Source organism: Prinia subflava, chromosome 1 (genome assembly GCF_021018805.1).
Source record: "Prinia subflava isolate CZ2003 ecotype Zambia chromosome 1, Cam_Psub_1.2, whole genome shotgun sequence".
NCBI lineage: Eukaryota > Metazoa > Chordata > Aves > Passeriformes > Cisticolidae > Prinia > Prinia subflava.
The window spans coordinates 110,177,721-110,195,636 of NC_086247.1; the positions used below are offsets into that span (position 1 = coordinate 110,177,721).

Below are 17,916 nucleotides of genomic sequence, written 5' to 3' on the forward strand. Positions count from 1 at the left end.
CTAAAATACAGTGTCTAGATAAAGAGAAAAGTATTTAAAATGATGACCTCTTTGACTGCTTTTATTAACTGTTTTTCAAATGCCTCTGTGAAAGAAGGAGCAAAGATCCCAGGAAAACAATGTCTATGACCCTAGACTTGAGGACCATATATAATGTTTCTCACTAACAAGATCTTAATACCTTGTAGACAGTGTCTGCTCAAAGATAGGCAGTTAAGCATATGTGAAGGTGGCCTGCCTGACCACTGCACATCTTATAACATTACTTGTACAACTTCAACTCAGTAGAATTATCTTCGCATGAGACTGGCATAACAGTGTCTAATCAGTCTTATTATCCTAAATTCTCAATTGTTTCCTGGTAAGCTGCATTTATGTCTTAGCTGATTATCCACTTAAACTATCAAGTACCAATTATAAAATGCAGTAACATTAACGTCACAGATGCCTGAATTCACAGAGAAGCAACCCCAGATCATTTTTGGGATAATAAGTTGCATTATAGAGCCAGCAGACCTCAGCATGAAATGCCTGCCTCTGTGATTTTAAATAAATAAATAAATAAATCTAGTGTACAAATTACTCATTCCTAACTAAGACTTTAATTAGTTAGAAATAAACCATGGTATAAGTTTGCTTACAGCATTGCTGCAAATGGGCATTACAATGACATTGACATGTCATTGGCAAGTGTGCAGTCAACAGAAAAGTGCCTCTTTTTAGCCTTGTTTCATAATTGGTCCTCATGGAATAAAGTCCAAATAATCTTGTTCTCCTTGTGCAGAGAGTTCTGATAAAAACTGAAGCCGTTCTGTGGAAGAAGGCTTGCAGTTTGTCCCTGTTCACTTTTCCAACTGAGCTCCTGAGGCTCAAACAAAGTTTGGACATTCAAAAGCAAAACTTGTTCAAAATATTCTCTCAGTTCCTGAAGACTGAGTGAAGTCAACCCAAAAGGCTTTGGGTTGTCAAGAATGTCAAGATCCATGTGATTCATTGTGCATCCTCACTGCCTACCTCTGACCTTCCATTATCATTATAATGTCAGCTTTCCATCCCCTTCTATACCCTTCAGAGAAAGCCATACTATTGCACCCTGAGTACTGGAAATCAATCACCAGTGCTGTTAAATCACTCAGAGGGTCACTGTCCCGGATTTGACAATTCCCAGACCCACTTCAGGTGTTAGCAATCTACAGACACTACACCAAGCAAGCAGTTTACATGTGGCTATCAGCTAACAACTAAAAAAAGTTTGATTATATAGAGCTGAGCTGCATGTAACTAGCTGTGCTCAGGGCCTGAGTGACCCTGGGTGTGCTGGCCATGTTTATTGTTAATGCAGCCATACTGGTTAGGCAAAATTAGCACTTTTCAGCTGCAGCTCTGTAGCTTCTTCCCTTATTGCATGGCTTAATTGTAGAATCACAGAATGTTAAGGGATTGGAAGGGACCTTTAAAGAGATCTAGTCCCAAACTGGGCAGGGACAACTCCCAGGTTGCTCACGGCCTTATGCAACCTGGCCTTAAACAAGGCCAGGGTTGGGGTATCCATAACTTCCCTAGGCAACCTGTTCCATAGTCTCATTACCCTCACAGTAAAGAATTTCTTCCTAATATTGAACCTAAATTTCCCCTCTTTCAATTTGTACCCATAATGGCACAGGACTTCAAGGAGAAACATGAATCAAAGTACTTGAGAGGTCTGTTTGTCTTTTGATCTAAAAAACAGGGTCTTTCAGCTCCGTGTGAAGAGCCCAAAGCTTTTCCCTCAGTTCTCAGCAGGTCACCGTGGGCCACTCATCCCAGAGAAGGCTCTTTCTGGGAAGAATGGTATTTGTCACTTTCAAGCTCTGACCACTTTGCCTTAGGTCCCTGTCTCCTTTCCCTCCACATTTCTTTGACATTACTTATCTTTCTTTGACAAATACTGTTCCCTTGTACCTTCATGGCTTCTTACCTTTTCTTTCATGCCATCTGTTACCTCTCGCCTCTTGTCCCTGCTGACATACACCAATAGGCTTCTCTCTCAGTGATGTAGCAAAAATGCTTTCAGGGAGCTCTCCCTTCTTGCTTTCTACTCCATCTAAACACCACTGCCACAAGGACAGCTGAAGCTGAAGAAAGAGGAAGAGGAATCTAAAGGAGAAATACATGGAAGATAAAAAGCAAGGGGAATGAATCCTGTAGTGCTGTAGAAGAACAGGTTGGTGTTATTTTTGGCAGATCACTACAGCTTTAAATAGTTTTTAAAACAGAGTTGTTAAATGGTTTAAAAACTGAGTGATTTGCAAATGGAACTGATGAGCCATAGGAGAAGTAAGTGTTCAGAGAAGAGCTGCTATAGTCATCTAAAAATTGCCATCCTGAAGCTAACCAGCTGAACCATCTACCCAGTACCCTATCTTCAAGAAAATTATGCTTTTGAATAAAAAGCCTTTTTATTTCTCCTCAAGATGCAATTCTTGGGTATTGAAATTCTCTCATGTAAAATGCCAGTGACTTTGTGGGATTGCATTTTATGGAAATGGTTTGCTCTGGCTCACCCCTGAAAAGTGTATGGTTTATCCCAAGTCTGTATCCTCCCTGCAGTATCGTGTAACTATTGGCTGTAGAATGTTACCGCGCCCACTTTGAACCTCTGTGTTAAGGGTGCAATCGGAGAGGACTGCCCTGGTGGTCTTCAGAGAATGCTCTCTCCCCATCCTCTCCCCTTCTCCCTCTCCCCCCTTCCCTTCCCCCTCCTCCCTCAGTGACCATGCTGCCTTCCTGGGGTAAGACTCTGAATAAACCCTCATCTCATCAGCACCTCAGCAGCCGTCTGGAGTCTCTTTGCCTGCCAGCACGGGAACACCCACGACCCTAGAGCCCGGGGGGCTCCCAGGGAACCTTCCCCGGGGATCCCCCCCGGAAAATTTAAACTACAACATGACTTAACATCGAGTAAATAGCTAGGGCTCTAGAGGAGAGAAAGAATGACTTCTGGTTCTAAGATGAAGTTACAAAGGAATTAAAAAACTTCAACAAATGATCATTTCTCCCCACACTTCTACCTCTATCCATGCACTAAGTTGCATATCCCCCCACAGTTGTTGCCTAACAAATGCAACATCTAGTACATGTGTGAAAAGATTCAAAAAATTACTTAACAGCTTCCAGGGGATTTCTTTCAGTCCTTTCCACTGGTGGCAGTAGTGCTGTGCTCTGTAACTGCAGTAGGCTAAGATGCATATCTCTGTATTTATTTCTACATCTGTGCCTATCCAGCTATAAATCTTCTCATTCAAATTTCCCAAAGCATTTTACAAAATAATCTGCAGAACCCTTTATTGAATCAGGTAACATAACTTTCTTCTGGATGGGCGTACTGAAGAGCCAAGGTACTCTGTGTCACAGAATAAATCAGTTAAACTGAGAAAATCAGTCTATTAGCAGTGAAGTCAGGAACTCTGACCCCACCTCCTCCACTTGCTCAATTTGCCTAGCCACATGCACATCCCTCAGTACTATTAATGTTGCCTTGCCCTCTCCTTCCTCTTATTTCATGAGCAAAGTGCTTTTGTCAGCACAATTCCTTAACAATGACAACAAATGGGAACGAATATTTAACACCTCTTATCAAAACCAAGCATAAACCATTTGCCTTTTTAGGTTTGTTTGCATTTAATACTACAGAGATAATTAGCTGGCCAGAATTGAGAAGGCTGGGCAAGCAACTTCATTTCCTTAGTGTCAGGAAGAATAAAATTCAGTCAATGGGTCTGCCAATCAAGCAAGATAAATGCTGGATTGTATGTCCTTCAGTTACCACTTATGGTAGCTGGTTTAAGTGACAATAACAAGCCACAGAGGTTCAAGTTCTATCATTTCTTCAATGTTTTCTCTATTAAACAAAGAAGAGAGTGCGAAAACTTGAAGACAGCGCTCACTTGAAGCACTTTCACACTGGAAATTATTTCTGGAAGAAACTGAGTGTAATTTTGCAAAAAGTAAAAGAAACATTTTTAAAGTTATCTTTTAAATACAACTAAAGGTTTAGTTGAGTAAGTCTGGTGGGCTGTGAGAAAGAAGAGAGAAGAAAAAAAGTTTTACCTGGATTAAGGTGACTTTAAATGAGTAGGAGGAACTGCTAATCCTTTCACATAGAAAAAGAGTTATGAAATGGGAAGAGACTCATACTACAGATCAGCCTCTCTCTCTAGATCATAAGAAGTTACTAATTCTAGTTAAGAAATACAGCCACTTCCATAATGAGGGACTGAATCCACAACTTTTCCTGCCTAACCAGGAAACCTACCAACCACTGAATTCTCCCAGGAGGTTGGAATACAAAACCTAATGTTTACTGCAGAGTCCGTAAACCAATCACTTAATAAACCACCCTCAAAAAGCAACACTTTTACGTTTTCAGACCCTTTTAAGTCAAGGGGTCACATGCTTTCTCTTCCAATTTCACCATCCAGTCATTAAGGCTTATAAACTGCTCCATTATTACACAAAACACATGGATTCATCTCAGCAAATGTCATTCTACATTGATGAACTTCTGATTGCAACAAAGAACGAGCCTCTTAACAAAACTTGTTTAAGAACCTCAACCTTACCTAGACAAGAGGAGGAAATTATGGGGAATCTGTCCTTCAAGTTACCGAAAAGTGTACACTTTCTTCCCTTGTGTAATGCCATGGAAAACAGGACACCAGGAACAATGCTGCTTTGGCATGGCAATGAATTATCTATGATCTTTTTCATCATCTGCTGGGTAATTATGTGAATTGAAAGATGGTATAAATACACTGTAATTATTTATTTAAAAAAATACATTAAACTACTTGTATTGCATTTCACAGATCAGAATAGATAAATTATTTTGAAACCTGAGTCTGTATTCCTGTTCATACCAAACATTAACTTTCTGTAATAACTGGAAGAGAATATCTGAGAGAACAGTGGTTTACACACTGAAAATACATGGTCCAGAATCAAGAATAAGTACAGAAAGTTGACAATTAGTTTTCAAGGTACTTTGTTATCTTATTAGACTTCTTTGGCACTCTGCAGATAGCTATTGATACATTTTGAGTTATATCTTCACTGAATAAAGAAGAATAAAAATATTAATAGTAGAATTTTTCCTTCTGTGAAGGAAAAGGAGTAAAGAGAAAAGCCGTGGAGCTGACTAACTAATACTCATCATTCATCCCTGATGTTTCTGGAGTGCTCATTAATTTTTTCAGATTTGAAGTAAACTATAATGTTTCAGCCTTTTAAATAAACAGAAATTATGCTTTAATCAAGTGATGGTGTTCTTCAGAAGATTATAAAAATATGGTAACATAACACTGTTTTACTGCAAAATGACAGAGGAAATTTTGAGTTTGAGCAAAATATAATTTTCAAATGTCCTAAACAGTGTTGTAGTACATAAAGTAACAAAAATAATATAAAGTCTTAGAGGAAAAGTCCAACTAAAAGCACTGCATAAAAACATTGCAATTAAAACTATAATCATGAACAGTGTAGGATCAAAATCTCTCACACTGACTCATGAGTCAATGGGAGAAAAACTGATTCATGTTTATTCCAATAATTCCAAAACAGAAACAAACAAAAAATAAGCTTCTTTATCTTGATGAATGACAACATCTGGAGAAGCACATTTTACAACAACTTTATCCACACTTTGGAACGTAACTGTTTTGGAGACAAGAAACTAGTATGTTCAACGAAAGTCCTGCCTACTTCAGTGATCCCTAGGGTGATTGCAGGACCCCATGGTTTCTAATTAACCCTAATTTCTTGCTATTAAATCTTCATCATTCTCCTGTGATCAGTCCTGTCTAAATCATTGAAAACTACTGCACAAAAACACCAAAAACAATTTCAACCATTAAGTCAATAGAAAGTTTACTTTTAATTTCAATAAGTGATCTCTTGTGCTTTTCCAAAAATATGTATGATGTAGTCTGTAGTTTGCAGCCAAGATGCCAGCATAAATTACTAAAGACTGCCTCATACTAAGTAGAGAATTGATTATCCTCACAGTAGAAAATGCTGCATAAATGGGAGAAAATACCTCTATGGATTCTCTTGAGGTGGTATCTCCAGTACCATGTTAAAAATCCAAACCAATCCAAACCAAAAAAAAACAACCTCCAAATCAAACAAAACCAAAACCAAATTACAACTTAATAATAAATAAATAAATCACAGTCCCTAAAACAGAAGGAGACAGAGCAAATAAATTCAGCCATGGGACTGGTCCCAAAAACCAGTGAACAAACGTGCACAGAACCTGTCTCTGTAACTGCTCCTGCCCTTCCCCTGCAGCACTATGGCATCAGCTACTTTTACTGTTCCTGGCCAGGATTTGTGGTCAGTGTTACCCTGGAGTAGTCAGTATGTTATTTTGGATGATGATGATGTTAAAGCAAAGCAGTGGGCAGCCTGATCTTTAGTAAAAGGAATTGGGCAAGCCCTTTCAGAACAAAAAACTAAGCTTTCATTAGCTCCTTATCTCATCCTATTGTGCATGCCAGGAGGGAGGTCTGAACAGAACCCACCTCTGCAGCTAGTTACTGTATTTAGAATGGGTCTGCAGTGCCAGAATGCAAAGAGGTGGATTACTTCTGACCTTTACCTAGTTACATGTATACCCAGCTGTCAGCTACAGCTTGTAAGCTCCAGTGATAAGAAATCAGCTTCAACAGTCCTTTGGTGATCACATTTTGCAAGTTTTGTTGCATTTAGAATGCAAAAACTATTAAAGATATAAAAAACCCTGATTACACCTCACATCATAATCCAAACAATGACAGAGTGAAGTTGTGCAAGCTCTCTAAAGAATGAGAATCTTAGCTTTTAACAACATTTTAACACAAAAAAAAAAAGGGGGGTTGTGACACAGGGATGAGGGAAACAAAAAATAGTGTTGTGGTTTGGTTGATTTTCAACAAACAAGACTAAGAGAACTTACTTGCCTTGCAAGATCATTAAGGGCATTCTATTCCAAAAAAGTGCTTGAATGTTGTCAATTTTCATGCAGAACTGACTACACAGCAAGTAGTTCAGTATAATTCCTAGTATACCTAACTCAAAAAGAAAAGCAATGCAAACCCCCTCTGGAAGAGATGTATTATTGCAACTATCTTAATTTAAAATTTTATTCAGTCAGACTATTTCTTTATAACAAAGGTAGAAAGAAGATGGGTTAAAGCAAATACATAGAAGGTCCTAAGGGAAGAGACACTGCCCAATGATGAAGTCACTCTCCCAGGAGCTGAGACTCATAGTTTCTATTTTTGTCATTCCTGTTATCATTGTGTTAAGACCTTGGGAGAAGGATATGTGGTATGTGACGGGGCCAGCTTCCATGATTTTACCCAACACCACACTTCCACTCGTAAATAGCTACAATCATTACAATGTAACTACTCATAGAGCACTGCCTAACACAGGTCAGATGCTGCCTCAGAAGGGTATTGTAATGTTTAATTATTGCACACAAAACACTGGGAAAGCCTGAGGCTAGGCCATTGCATCACTGCAAGGTTGTGTGCCACAGCCACTGAACAATATTTCTAGAAGTCTGAAGAAATATAGTGAATGATCCCATTGTTGCAGCAGGTCTGAGTACTTGTCATAACCCACTAATGTATTCTATATCAGACAGGGAAAATTAAGGCAATTCAGTAGGACATAGGGTTAAATTGGAGACAAGAAGCACTGAAAAAAAAAAAAAAACGTGTGGAAAAATTTTCACAGCTACACTTCCTGCAATGTTTCAGTGAGTCCTCCTCTCGTCAAAGAACTTACAATTAGTCTGTGAATATCCCCTGAGGATAGCTATCCATGTCAGATTTCAGGATAGTAGATTATACACAGAGCTTATGTTACTTGTGCAGAGTGTGAAAATTATCTTCCCACGCCCTCAACGCCTTCCTCGACTCTCGCCCAAGCTCCTGCCTCAGCACCAAACTTCAACAGTGGTGCTATCAGACTGAGTGCTAGACTGGTTTTGTACTATTAGTTGCTGATACCTAAAATCACCTTTCCTTTTAAGAAGACGTTGCTGCTGGCAGCAATCTATTCAAACCTAATTCTTAGGGAGCCCTGCTGGTATTCTGCACCCTATGGTTCTTACAAGCTAAACACACATTTGGGAAAGTAGCCAATTATTTCCTTTTTGCTCCACTGAAACAGATGCACACCTTAGATGAGATGGTGCTTTTGATATCTGAGGTAGTTTGAAATTTTCTGCAGTTTTGCAGGGAAAGATCTGCAGAATGGTTTCTTCTATACCTGAACTGATCTACTGATCAATCTAGACAGCCTTCATACTTGAAAGCTGACACTCTAGAGAATTTTTAAGGAACATTTCCCTTACAGGTTACACAATATCACTTTTCTGTGCCTTTTCTACCTGTGCAGGAGAAAATCACAGCGCTTCTGTCCCAGCAGCTGCTCATGTAAAGAGAGAAAGGACTGCTATTTCATTAGGACTGCTTTGCTCTGGTCTGCCATGTGTACAGCATATGAATTTCAGTCTTTTATTTCTGAGCTTACTTTAAAATACACAGTACCGGTTACACCAGAGACAAAGCAAGCATTAAGTTTTCTCAACTTATTTCTGGCTGGGTTGTCGAAAATTACCACCTTCACTTCTTCCCAAAAAATTTTTAACAAGTCCAGGTTTCCTTCACTCTTCTGAGCCTGGAAGTCAAGTGTTCTGCAACTTGAATCATGAGAGCAACAACATTAAATTAGACAAGATTCTGGATGGAACAAGGCTGGAAACTCAGTAGATACCCAGCTGAAAGTCACTGGGAAGTTTTACACAAGTATGTGAAGAGCACAAAGCACAGGTTTCATATATATATATATATATATACACACACACATATAATTGATGCTGCAAGAGACAGAAAGACATGATGTCAGCCATGCCTAGTAAGTTTAGCACAGGACTTATTGCAATGCTAGCATTAGATTAAGAGACACCATGTAAGTCTATTTGATATGCATTTAGGTAAAGAAACAAGAAAAGCTACTTACTAGCATGAAAATGTGTTTGATATTTTTGTGATTGGGAAGCAGAATATTTCTACTTTTCCACACAGCAGAAGTTCAAGGGATAAGACAGTCCCAGGAGGGAAACACAAAGAAGATTCTGCTTAGTGTAAAGCTGGATAAAAACAGATTGATCACCCGTAAGCAGGCAACTAAAATTAACCAGGAAAGGTGCAGGAAGATGAAAGAAGAATTTCAACAGCCTAAGGGGAAGGAAGAAAGATGTCACATCCTCCAAAAGGGGAAAATCAAGGCAAGACATAAATGATGTCTTGCCTTAATGAAATATGAAGAAAGATACAAACTACTACTGAGAAACAGAAAACTGAAGAATACAGTATTATTAAATTGACAAAGAAAGTACAAAATAGAAGTGTGGTGGTTCCTGCCAATTGGTACCTGACAGCTTCCATTCTGAAAGCGATTAGGTTTTGTGACAGAATCAGGAAATAAAATAAACCCTGTCTGCCTAAGACGTCATGTTAAGAGAGATTCTACTCAAGGACATGAAGATGACTTTTGAAAAGAGAAAGAAACAATTGCAAATTAGTATCTTTATTCTGATAGGTTAAACATCTTTCAATTTAAAGAAGAGCTCTGAGAATAAGACTTTACATACACCAGTTTTGGAACTGCCTTTACCATAAGACAAGGCATGAGTAGCTAGTAAGACCAAATCAGAAAGAACAGAACAAGGTGACTCTCTGAAGTCATTCTTAGCTTTGAAAGTCTCTTCTGGACAATGGTGGGGAAAATTAAAAAAGATTCAGCATAAAAGGCAGAGCAGCTGAACTACCTGAAGTTTACAGACAATAATACATCCTACCTCCAAAATTTAACTAAGCTGAGCAAGGAAAGTCAGCAGTGGATGCAGCTAAAGGAGCAAGAAGTACAAACTTTCAGAGTATTCCATAAAAAAGAATTAGGACAAAGAACATAACTTTAAAAAAAGCACCAACCTTTTCTTTGAATAGCTATAAAAGAGAACATGAGTTATGACATTGATGCATACAAAAGACAACCACAATAGAGGATTTAAGGAATTAAATACTTATTTGGTAGTATGCTACGATGCCCAGACAATGCTGCCTGCTGATCATGTTGTTCAAATGAGACCAAAGTTGTATAATGCAGCAGTCTGCATTCTTAACAATCTGGAGCTTCAGCAACTGCACATATATTTCCACCTCCTCATTTCATTCCCAAAGTCAAGATATTACTCCGTTCAACCAAAGGAAAGATTTAAGGTGGACAGATAGGAAATTAGCTAAAGACAAGGGAAAAAAAACCCCAGTCAGATCCTGCATGTAAAACCAGGTCCAGATCATCTTTCGTCTCACTTTCTAGCAAAAAAAATACCATTGTGCCTTCTTCTAACATAGTCTATCATATATATCAGTTCCCCATGCCTGTACACATTTAGAAATAAGTCAACAGTTTAACTGTGAATCCCACACTAAAAAGCATGAAAACAGGCTTTTACAGAATGTTGAGAAGTCAAAATCTTTCCAGACTTTTAAGCTATTTGAATTGATAACTCTGCAGTCAGCAAGCTTTTCACAGCCATAAACATCCTCAGCTAGTTGCAAAAGAAGATACTGGCTTTCACTTGTGAAACTTCACTCGATGTGCTTCTGCCTTTGTAGTTGCAGGCATTCCCTTGACTTCTTAGCACTGCTGTTGGCATGCTAAATGCCAAAAAGAGAGGTTTTTAAAAGAATGTTTGCATTTGCTTTTGCAAAGGCTTGTTTTAAAGCAGTTTAACATCCAATTAAATCTAAGCAATCACAAAATGTATGTAAGAAGGAATAAAAAACAAGAGGAAAATAAGAAACAAGTAAAAGTTAAACCAAAAATAGAGCTTTAAAAATTTACTTCTAGTAATCTAGCATGCGATTAATAGCCCAAATACAAAAACAAATACACAAGTCACCTTGTATAGATTTCCTATACCGACTTAATTTCTTGTATGAGAATCTTCATTTATAGGGACTTCCTTGGCACAAAGTGATGCTGTCTCAGCTGCAATTTCACCTTTGCAGATTTATTAGAGTTTAAAAGTTCAGTGTGGCCTGCTTCTTGAAAACTGAGTCTCTCTTGAATTTCTGTAGCTCTCTGTACTCCATTTACTATTTTCAGTTCTCTTCCTGAAGAGCAAAGAGTTGAAGTGTGACCTTTTAAAATCATTTTAAATCTGACCTAGAAATGCACAGCTGAAATGTAACAGACTGATCCTCAGTCTCAGGACAGGTAAGGTATGGCCCACTCATTCTGCAGAAAGATCAGCCCACGGATGTAAGAGTCTGGTACTTAGTTTTAGAAGTGGAATTTAATTCTCTGCTTTGCATGATCCTGGGCTAATCTCAGTGGCCATCTGTATGGGGGTGGGATAAGGGCATTTCCCCACTCCACAGAGCTGATAAAAGTTTGTCCTCAAAACTATGGCTCATTATGGATTGTGAGGAACCTAAGGCTAAATAATTAAATATCTGAAAGTCTCCCAGTTTTCATTTCTGTGCTTGGTGAGAAACCAGAGGAAGCACTATGACATCCTGCATAGCCAGGTTCCTGCTTCTTTCTTTCTGCCAGTACTGATGGACCCTCTTAGACTAGGTTCACAGCAAGTTTAACTTTTAATCAGATTTCACAGTCTGATTTTATGCAATACACCAGTTTATTTTCCATACCAGATACTGAACAAGAGACCATAATCCCAAACTTGCTCCACTTCGTGGTGAATTCCCCACCACACTTAACAACGTTTAAGGGCACCCAGAAGACTTTTCATCCCCATTGTCTCCTACCCAAAAGATACACTATCATTTACTGCTAGAAACAGTGATCAAACTTGTCAGGGCCAGATCACCAAGTCGAGTAAATTAGATACATTCAGTGTCATCAACATGAAGAAAATGCTATCAAAACAACTTTATTTTCCATCAATCATCAAGAAATAACTGCTGCATCTCACAGGCTGTTTGAACAAATGAATAAGCAGCAACGAGTGTTTAGGTATTCTTTACTAAAGAATACGGAATACTTTCCTTTTAGAAAAAAATTGAAAACAAAGTTGAAACAATTCCCCATCTAAACCAAAAATATGCTTTTTGTGTGTTTGGACAGTGATCTTTGTTTGTACCATTATCCTTTTGTTTGATTTTGAATATAATATTCTGTGACTAGTGACCAGTGTTAGTAGTAATAGAGGCAAGAACAAACACACTTGATTATTAGGTGGCTCTGTTTTTACTTCTGGATCCAAATGTCTGCCTGGGGAGGGCTGACTTGCAAAGCTAACTCCTTCAGGATTTAGCTCATAAAAGATCAGTGACTTCTAGCATGATCTTGAATACCAACAAGGGAAAAGCCTGGGGTTGCTAGCTGCTATCTCATCTTTTTACTTCAGGCAGCACTGGGAAGCACTGCAAGGCAGAACTTATCACTGGGGACAAGGGATCAAGAGGGCTGAAATTAGAAAAGACAGTTTGGTTGCTTTCAGTTCAAGTGGAAGTATTATAAAAAAGTGTTCAGAATTATGTCACACGGGGCAAATGTCACTGCAGTTAGTAAGAACATACTGTGCCAGCAAATGTCAGGACAAATTACACAGCAGGACAGGCAAGCTATATGCCACACTCGCTTCCTAAAGAAAAAGGCTTCCCCCACCACCAAGAACCTGCTCCCATTTCCAAGCTGATTTCAATCAAACTGCTCTTATTCAAATCAAAACAGCATAGAGAGAGTACTACAGTGACACGATGTGCAGTTCTTGGGATCCTTCCCCACTTGCATGGATGAAAGGCTTTGATTCTCCACCACCTTACAACACAACCACCTCAAGGCTACAGAGCTGTATATGTAAACGGCTGCCTGCAGGTTCCTGAAGGCACTGCTTACCATGCTGATGAAAAATATCTCACTGTCCCTGTGCTCCTGGGTCATACCCATCTAATCTTTCTTGCCTCTTTGATCATATATTCTTTGCAGAAAGATGCATTTGCAATTTATGTGGGACCCAACACAGTATGCAGAACAACTGAGGCCTCATCAAGGCCTGGGGTCTCTTAGCACTACTAGAAAAGTGAATAATAGGAACATAAAAGTCAGTGCACCAGAAAGGAGAAAGACAGGACTAAGTCATTAGTAAAATCTTTTTTTGTTTTTTTTTAATTTAATTATAAGGAAGTCTTTCACTGGACTGCAAACTCCTAGCAAAGTGAACTCATTTTGATTCAGCTACCCTTAGTTTAAAAATAAATGTTTTCATTAAAAATTACCAGTGCTTCAATATGGAGAAAAAAACGTCCTTGTGTTCTGCAGAGGAAACAAGCAAAAAACCCACAACAAAACTAGTGCTACAAAATATTTGGATGAGTTAAATAAAATGCTTATTCAGTTTTTAACTTTTCTAATCTATGACTTTTCAGAGGTTTTCAGGCGTTCATTTTCCTGAAATGAATATTAAATGAAACTCACATAGCTTCTTGTAATATTGGAATATTTGTGTTGGGTATAAATCAGAAGGTCATTTGTTCCTTCAGTTCCTAAGCTGTGTTTGGTGTTTCCATCATTTCTCAGCCAAAACTGGATAATCATGGCCAAAAAGCTATCAAGAATAATGCCCACAAATAAACCACAATTTAAAAGCTCAGAAATTGCAAGTCTAGATTTGATTTAATCCACTATTACCTCCAGATATTTATTCTATCCAGCAGCTGCAGGCTAACATCAAGAATCACTATTCAACATATACTCTATCAACTATACTATATATACTACACCAATGCAAGAGCCACTAGAGTAGACCATCTCAGGTGCTTTAAAGCAGGGAGTGCACAGCACTGAAAGCGCAATGATGTTTTAGGTGAGAAGACCGACCATTCACAGAGGTAACTGAGTTGCAGTCTCCCATTTCCACACAGCAACACTGCAGGGACAACAGCCTTTGGCAATGAAAAGTAACAAAGCAACTCTGGGGCTCTAACAACATTTGTGCTGTGAAGCAGCACCAATAAATCCAGTTAACTAAGACACTGCAGATTGCTCTGACCCTGCACATTTTTCTTAGCCACTAGTACAAGTTCTTTTTGGATACTCAGATACTCAATTTGTGTCCAGCTCTGTCACTGACTGGTGTTCTGAATGGCTGGGCTTGAGCTATGTCTGTGTAAGCACAATTTGCCTCCATGTATTCAGTCTCTGTGCCCAGAACGGCTGCTGCAAGAACGCAAATCCTATTTGGAGGGATTACTTGCCACACAACAGCCAGGGGCCCTGTCCAAGGCTGGGCTCCCTGCTGTGCCAAGAAGCACAAACTCAGAAGCTCTGATCCAGGGAAGGACATGATTAAAGCAGGCAAGGTGGCACAGGAGATGGCATTGTCCCTTCACAGATGCAGAACCAAAGCGATCATTCCCCACCCTCCCTGCATACGCTTTGTGTAAAGGTGCTCAAACAAGAACGCACAGACCAGCAGGCATTTGTACTCATGGGAGCTGGCAATAACTGGTGGCAATACGGACTCCTCTGGGGCACTGGAGTGTAGACACCAAGGGTTACACAACCATCTAGTAGAGAAAATAGAACTCTCTAGAGAAGTGTCTGCTATTTAGATCAGATCCTACAGTTTTTCATGATTTATGTACATTCCTTCCTAACAAGAGCTGAGGAAAATTACTGGAATGTCCCAAGTACTCAAGAGTTTGAATGTTTTTTCATTTTAAGTTCTATTTGCTATTGCTTATCTTTGCATTTTCTGAATACTTTATACATGTCATTCCTGTTATTTCAGCATGCAAGGGAGCCCGCCCCCCCCCCCCCCCCCGCCTATATCTACAAGATGCAATGCCACAGTCTAACATTCCCCACCTAAGGATCTCTTAAATTTAGTTCTTCCACAAAAGAAGGAGACTGGTTATCTCACACTTGTGGAAATGGCAGGCTTATAACACTGGTGGTCATATTTCCATACAAAATAGAAGCAATGGCAGTGCTCTGCACAGGGTTGTTCCTTTGTCATTTAACACAGGCTGGTGAAAATGGAGACATTAAGTGTCGCCCTGACTTAAGCTGAACGTCCTCTCTTCAGCCTCTCTGGCTTAAAGCAGAGACCAGCTAAGCCCAGTTGCAGCTGTCTCTTTTTCCAACTGCTCAGCTGCCTGATTTGAGTTCCTGAATAACACAGAGCTGATATGGTTTTGCATTTGCTTTGTAGCAAACTTGTGTTGATCCGAATTGTTAAAATATGAAGAAGTCCCACACAGCCGCTCCCCAGACATGCAGAAATGCATCATCTCAAAAATGAAAAATTTTACTTTAAAACAAGTTCAGTTCATATATTTCTCAAGTGTTTCTACCAGTTTCAAGTAGCTTTTTGAAAAATCTCTGTTTTGTACCTTCCCTGAAAACAATTCGATAAAGGAAACATTCACAGTAAGTGACAGTATATCTGGGCAAAAGACACCCAGCAAATCTATCAAGATCTCCACCACCTTCAGCTTAGACCAATAAGTAATTATTTTGATTGGTAGGAAAAAAATAGAAAGGAAAATTAAGCAGGCTTTGTAAACAAACCATATAGCAATCCTGAAAGTGAAACGCTAAAATTGTACAAAGAAAGTGGCACAACTTGCATCTCCCGTCAGAGGTATTTTCTGGCAACCAGTTTAGAGACTTTATCCTGATTAGCTGCCACACTACATACAGGTTTCAAGTCTACTTCAATCTACAGCAATTATTAAGCACATAAAAAAGATGCCTCAGGTGAGCAGGAAGGTCTATTAGCACATGCTAAAAATAGACAACCTGTAGAGGTACCTGAACAGATATTTCATATAATAAAACTTTGATTTTTACAGGCCCTGAGGATCCAAATTTATCATTGGATTTTGAAACTTGAGGCTTTTTAGGGTCTGCATATCGTCCACTTATGTTATGAGTAACTGGCCACAGTTATTAGCAGTCAGCCCCTAGGTTGAACAAGCTTTGGAGAACACTTCCACTATTATCTTGGGCAGTGCCACAAAAGGGAGCTGCACTGCACTGAAGAGACCCAAACCAGCAAAGAAATCAATTTGTGCCTTACTTTGTAATGGGAGGAGCAGATGCCTTCAAACATATCTATATCCATACAGTCCATTGGTTCAGATCTTCCTGGTAATCAAACTTCTTCCAGCTTCTTGTTTTCTTATTTTTTATCTGCCAGCTGGTGCAACCTGTAAATTTACAGAAATGGGTGTGTTATTCCAAGATATTTATTCATCTCATTTTATAAGGCATTCAATTTAAATACATATGGCCTTATGCCATGTGGCTCCTATTGCTCTCCAGAGCTTTCAGTTAATGGATTACAGACCACATTGTTTCTGTAGGTTATTGATTTTTGGGAGTATAAGAAGAAGACTCTAGGATTTCTTTGCAGACTCAGACTTTTCAGACTGTCACATTCCATATGTGTATATCCTACAGATTTCACAATTTGCTCCCAATTTTATAAAATTCAAACACTTAACAAAAAAACATGGCACAACTTGCATCTCTGAATTGTCAATTTCTTTGTTAAATTATCTGGTAAAGGTTGATTTTTGTGGAAAGAGACTAAGTTTGATTTAAATACTAGTTTCAGAATAAGAAAGCTACTAATACAAGAAACTGGAGGTTGACAGAGTGGTCAAGATTCACATTCAGCAATCAAGGTAATAAAAAAGAAAAAACCTTCCAAAAAAGTGACCCTGGCCACTGTTCAATGGTTTTCAGGAACAAAATGGGACAGTAGAAAAATTCAATCAGAGATTATATACATATATACACATATATATATATATTTAACTACTCAGGGAATCACAGTGAGATTCCTCAAATGTATCCAGAGCTGCAGTGCCTTCCAGGTATCTAAATTTGGTCACCTGAATCAAAATGACCTCAGAAAACCAAGCAAAAGGTTCTCTGCTCGTATAGTACAGTTTTCCTCTGTGAAAGCTATGAGGGAGCCACTTATATATGCTTGACTCCCCACGGCAGATTGCTCAGCACACAGAGCATTACCTCTGTACCTGACACCCCGCCCCAATATCTTGATCCCTATATGCAGGATCCACAAGCAGAACACATTTTCATGGTGGATCTTACAAAAAACATATTGCAGTTTTCATGGAAGCTCAATTAAACAACGGAGTGTAATTATCTGTTTACTGGCAAACAGGCAGCCCATGTTAGTTCAAGAGCTGCTTTGCTGAGCTGTATTCAACTGCTCAAACAACTGTTTCATTATGAGATTTCACCAGACACCCCTGGCTCCAGCACCATGGCACAGAAAACGGGATGCGTATTTGCTGCTTTCCATATTTTGGCTCCTGCTGCTTAAAAGCTGTCTCTGCTCTCCACAGAAATTGTTTATGAGTATTTCAAAGGTTAGTATAGCTTTGTGTATATGTGGTTTGCAGTATACACATCCTCTGTAGGCTGCTCTCTCCCTCCCTATTTTATAATGGAAAATTGAAAATTAACTCACTTCAGTCAGAATGCCTAAAAATCACAAGGGGTGACACAGGAACCATTTGTAGCTTTACATCCTGATGTAAATTCTCACCATGAAGGGTGGCACACTGATGGCACATGACATCTGGTTTGATTGCTATTCAGACCTGAAACTCCTGATGGAGCCAGGAAAAGCCTTGATCCTGGGACATGTTTTAAGGTATCTGTGTCGCTGCCTTGATGCAGACAGATCTCAGATCTGAAAGGTCACACACAATTACCCCAGAATCCTTGATTTTGAATCTTCAAATAATAACAACATTACACAGGCTCTCCTTTTACTCACAACAAGTTTCAGGATGCAGTTTCTGTAAA

At 39.0% G+C, this 17,916-nt stretch overlaps 1 protein-coding gene across 4 annotated transcripts in view; it reads right to left on the reverse strand.

The window, feature by feature from the left end:
• Nucleotides 1–17,916, reverse strand: part of TMEM108 (transmembrane protein 108) — a 162,303-nt gene that overhangs the window by 138,368 nt on the left and 6,019 nt on the right. For all 4 annotated transcript variants that reach the window (XM_063420538.1, XM_063420512.1, XM_063420528.1 and 1 more), the window contains exon 2: nucleotides 16,151–16,280. The gene's annotated coding sequence lies outside the window, so the exon portion shown is untranslated. The remainder of the gene's footprint in view (nucleotides 1–16,150; nucleotides 16,281–17,916) is intronic.